The sequence below is a fragment of the Mesitornis unicolor genome, unplaced genomic scaffold (assembly GCF_000695765.1).
Source record: "Mesitornis unicolor isolate BGI_N332 unplaced genomic scaffold, ASM69576v1 scaffold15098, whole genome shotgun sequence".
In the NCBI taxonomy this organism is placed as follows: Eukaryota; Metazoa; Chordata; class Aves; order Mesitornithiformes; family Mesitornithidae; genus Mesitornis; species Mesitornis unicolor.
Genome location: NW_010202639.1, coordinates 1 through 5,433, shown reverse-complemented (window position 1 = coordinate 5,433; position 5,433 = coordinate 1). Strand labels below are relative to the sequence as shown.

General features: G+C 36.7%; 1 pseudogene; it reads right to left on the bottom strand.

Moving 5' to 3' along the window:
• Positions 1–1,829: 1,829 nt before the first annotated feature.
• Positions 1,830–5,409, bottom strand: LOC104545348 (annotated as a pseudogene).
• Positions 5,410–5,433: the final 24 nt, after the last annotated feature.

The window sequence follows — 5,433 nt, the reverse complement described above, 5'->3', positions numbered from 1 at the left end:
CAGGCTGTTAACCCTTAAACCATAACAGATTTTCCTCAATACAAAAAGTAAATGAAGGCACAGAAGGAAGAAAGATGGAAAAAAATGAAATAGTTTATTTGCTGCATAAGTAAACTTATTGTAAATTACATATAAAGAAACTTGCTATGCTGTAGTGTATAATTTTCAATATTCCACAAAGATAATTGTAATAAATATAGAAACCAAAGTAAAGTAGATTACTAAATCCATCAGGCAACCTACAAAATGGTTTATCAAGTTTTATACTTTGCAGCATTAGCATACTTAAAATCTTGTTCATTTTGAAGTGCTGCAGCAAAGTTCTTTTCACATTTCTTTTGAGCATTTTTTAAACCATCTAACTATGAAATACTGTTCAAAATTAGCAGGCATTAGTTAAACCAACCAAGAAAAGTAACACCAAGGTCTAACTGATGCAAAGGCATGATTTTTGGTTTTGTTTTTAAAATCCATTTAAGTTTTACCAGAGTTAGGAATTATCTAAGTGCACTATGAGTCTAGTCAGCCTGAGGCAGTGCTGACTCTTGTCATATTATGACTATATAAACTTCATAGATTATATAGCCCTGGAGTTTTCTCTATTAGAGACAGATCTACTAACAGGAATAAAACAAATACCTTAGTAAAGCTGCAAGGTAGTTAGAATGGTTGTACCCTCAAGTGCAGAGTGTGCTTAGAAACATTTTTCCACAGTTTCATGCTATACCACATCAGGCATTTTTATTTGTATTTCATACTGAAAACACTTCACTATGCTTCACTATTACTGAATACTTGGGGCTATAAAAAGAAACTCTCTAAAGCACAATTACCTAAAAATATTTGTTAATAAGCTTAATGAAAATGTTATGTAGAAAAAATGGTTTAGTTACCAAAAAAATCATTAGAGGGCAAATAAAAATATACTGAAGATAAGTTCTTTACAAAAGTGAGGATAGGAAGTATGAGGCATTGACATTCACTGTAAACATCCTGTGTTCACTGGAATCCCTTGTTTAAAGTATATGTTCTTCTAGTTTTGTACCTGAACTTCATGGCCAACACTTGCATAGATAGCTAAATCTATCATAAAGGGTTGTTTATACATACCTTTCTGTGCTGCTTTGTACAAAACTTCAATAAACTAATGATTTTACATTCTGAAATAGTTTCATTCCACTATCAGGCAGTTCAAGGAAACTATGAAGCATGGTATGATTTTTGTGTACTCAGTGCATTGGATGGGTTGGGACAACTACCTTATGGTCTGTTAATCTTAAATATTACATTAAGAAAGAAGTGTAGCTGGCTGGTGTTCTGGCTTATCATAAATATCTACTTCTGCTCACTGCTTCAAGTCTCACTTCTGCTCTGCCAAAGATTGCATATGTCAAAATATCAGGAATCTGAGTGCCACAAGAAGCAACTAAATTACTCCCCAGTAACAAGATGCAGCTTATAAACAGTGCAGAAGACCTTATGGAGAATTTCACCTTTACCCAGGCAACATGAGTGCTTTCCTCCAGATTAACCTCTCTCTAATTTGAGGAAACCAGAAACTACTTTCAGGGCAAACATGACATGGAGTGGCCTAAGTAAAAAGTCTGAAGAACATGCATTTTGGATATGAAAAGCAGGTACGTGTTTAGTTACTGCACAAACAAATGCACATGGGAAGCGGTAGAGACAGAGAAACAAATCCACCTCACAAACAGCACAATAACACAAAAGTAGCAAGTTGCCAGTTTTAAATCTTATGTTAAGGAAAATCTAGATAAACACCCATAACAGGATTAATAAAAATGGGGAGTTTTCCTTGCCCATTTCCTTTACTTTTTCTGTGATTGGCTTTTACACATTGATTAAATTTGTTTAAGCACTTTCTGGACATCTTCATCCATTTGGCCCTAGACAAGAGGAGAAAGAAGAAAAAATTACTGAATTCAAGCATCTCTTTACTCCTTAAGAAAATTTAGAGTATTTTGAGGTATAGTGATTATATCAATTTCCCAAAAGGGTTTAAATTTGTGCTTAAACAGTTATACCTTTTGGGTAAGATATCTAAGCTAAAACATGAAAAGTTCTTACTAGATCTGCAGAAGAAACATCTTTCATTAAAATATCAACACACTGTAACTGACAACATGCAACCATACCTTCACAGCATAGAGAAGATGCATCCTGTAAACTGAGACAATTTCCTGATGTTGTTTCTTTGTTTCCTAGGATATAATTAAGCAGAAAGTCACAGAATATTCAGAACTGTTGAATTCAGAACTCTCCAACTAGTTTTAGGGAGCTCTGGGGAATTACAAACCATAGTCTTATGCATGCATGTAAACCCAGCTCAGACAGTACTGTGCCACCCAAAACATAATTTGCTTGGAAGTGTAGTCTACAGAAATGCTGTAATTCTACCCATCCCAGTAAAAAAGCTGGTGAGATGACATCAGTTGTAAGAAGCACTGAGCTGAAAATATGTGGAATGAGCACATACTCTACTTCTGAGCTTATCAGCAACCAGAATTGAGGAAAGCCAACAATATTCTGACAAATCAATCCTCAGTTGCCACTGAGCTCTTCCCTGATGTCAGTGACCCATTTGTCAGCTGATGCCTTCCCAGGGAAGAAGAGGTGCTTACAAAGGTCTTAACCTAAATCTAAATCCTCAGCTATACATTCAAACAAGGAAAGTCCACCTCCTTTTTCATGATCACAGACTGCCACATCCCAGAAGCCCTCTTTCCAAATAAATGTGAAGCTGTTAGGAAAGCTAGCCTACAAGTAGAAAATAATGCTTTTGTCCTATTTTAAATCCTACCCACTTTCCTAATGTGTTGCATATCTTTGCACCTTACACTACTTTGCTGGTCCTTGAGCAGCGGAGATGAAGGTTCCTTTTGGAGTTGGTGGACTAGGATAATAAACAGTCATGGGCCTTTACATTGACAGGATGCTGTGTTTAACTGTGTGCTTATTTATTTCTCCCCACTGCAAGGTAATTTTTCTGACTCATATACATATTGACTCTTCCGTCTGCTAGGGATGGTAGGAGAGCAGACACCAGGTAAGCCATTAAGGCTAGGAATTTTCTTTTCAGAGTCACTCCAGAACTCTCAAAGACCTTTTTCACAAATCAGGGTCTCAGCAGCAGGTCTGGCTACTACATTCCACTACAAGTACAGGAACTTTGCTCCACTATTGATCTGAGGAAATATATTGGGGAAAACAGCTTTCTTTAGTTAGACTGTTTCTGAGGAGCAATTTGTGACCTGCAGATTCCTAAATGTTTCAGACCACTATAGAATTTCTGGATGAAAATTCCTTTCCTTGTACTCATTAACTGTGTTCTATTTAAAATAAGGCACAGTCAAGAATGGCACACACATCTTGGGAGAACTGGGAATAATGGAGGGTTTATGAATTATCACACTTACAGTCTTACAACACTTTTTGTTGTAATGCCTCCACCAGCTGGCTTTGTCTTTAGGGAACACTGGTTGAGAAGGAAAGCTGAGAGAGGCTGTTCAACGCTTCTTTTAATTTGCTAACTTCCATGGACATTTCATTGATCTAGAGAGACAAAAAATAGATTTTCATGAAAAGCTGCAAGGCATACTTGTGGGTCTCATCTTGAGGGTATTTGTGACTCAAATTTAAGAAGTGAGGAAAAACAAGATGTAAACTCAATGGACAAACAGAGACATCATGTAACCAAAGGTCTGGGCTGCCCAGAGAGGTTGTGGAGTCTCCTTCTCTGGAGACATTCAAAACCCGCCTGGACGCCTTCCTGTGTAACCTCATCTAGGTGTTCCTGCTCCGGCAGGGGGATTGGACTGGATGATCTTTTGAGGTCCCTTCCAATCCCTAACATTCTGTGATTCTGTGATTCTGTGGTTACAATGCTTCTCTATCCCCCTTCCTAGCCCAGTCAATTCAAAATACATTCCTTGTTCTGAAAGCCAGCAATGTTTACAAACAAGGATTGCATTTACCATCTTTGCAGACACTGCTACTGAACACAAGACAAAAACATACCAAACATAGCCCAGCTATTCACAGACAGCAAAATACATAGCTTTTTATAAAGAAATTTGTAGTGACATATGGTAGCTGCAGAGTAAAAATAGTCAAGTCGTGCTGAGGTTGAGATGATATAGTAAACTCAGAATAGTGAACTTTTGTTCCTTTCTGATATTTTGTTTTCTTGTCTCCTCTGGAATCTCTTCCTGCTGTAAATCCCACTTAACTTCAGTTGCCTGAATAGTGTGAATCCAACCTAAGCAGAACTTAAAAGAGGTAAATTGAAAGATTATGCTTATCTTCACAGAGAAGGAAAACCAACTGTAAAGTCAAACATATTGAAAACTTCTTTGACTTTGATATCTGAATTTTTAGATGGGCAAATGGACTCAGAAGTTACTCCACTCTGTGACACCTGACACAACATCATCTATTAGGTCACCCATGCACAACCCAACATGTTTTGCAGTCTGAACTCATGTACTACTTCCTCCACTGTAGTGAATCACTCACCTTTTTATCTTTATCTTCTTCTAGTTTTGATGAGCTTTCAGAATATATTTTCATTTCAATAAGATCACCTTGAGTTTGATGGTACTTTTAGTGAAGACCAGTCACATCCCATTCCTTTGCTTCAATCAGAGTATGCATACCTTCTTTCTCTTTTAAGTGCAAAATTTAATTTCTCAATTGCATAGCATCTAAAGACACATTTTCCTTCTCTTTAATTACATTTTTCAGTTTGGAAAACAAAACACTAACTTCACCCTCTAATGATGACTGGAGCTTTTCATATGTAGCCTTGGATACCATTGCTTCATTAATTGCAGCTTTTTCTTCCAGTAATTCCTTCTATAGGTTTCTTACTTCCCTTTCCTTGATGGCAAACAGTCCTTTGAGCTCATTTATTTCTTTCTCCATTTCCTTCTGAGTGCATTCATCACCTGATGGTGTTCAGTAATTGGTAAAGAGTTTTGTTTCTGAGTGTCTAACAGTTGTTTTAGTTCTTCTAGTTCATCTAATACTTTTGTGTATTGGGCTTTCATTTCTGATAAGTCATTCTCTGCTTTGTATTTCAAAGAATTTGTTACCTGCATCAGTTTTTCATGTTCATCTCTAGGAATGTTGTCCAAAGCAATATAATCTAGACTTTTTCTCTTCCCATAGCCTTCAAGTTCTATTTGTGCTTCTTTGTACAACTGAGACAATTCATAAGTTGTCTATTGAGCTCATCATTCTGTGCATTGCATCTTTCATTTCTCCAGCTTCAGCACTAGATTCCAACTGTTTCTGATTTGTCAGCTTGTCCTGTAGCCTTTTAATTTCCTCTTGCCCTTCTTTATACCTCTCAATCAACAATGATTTCTCTTGATTAATGTTATCACAAAATCACAGAATATTAGGAGTTGG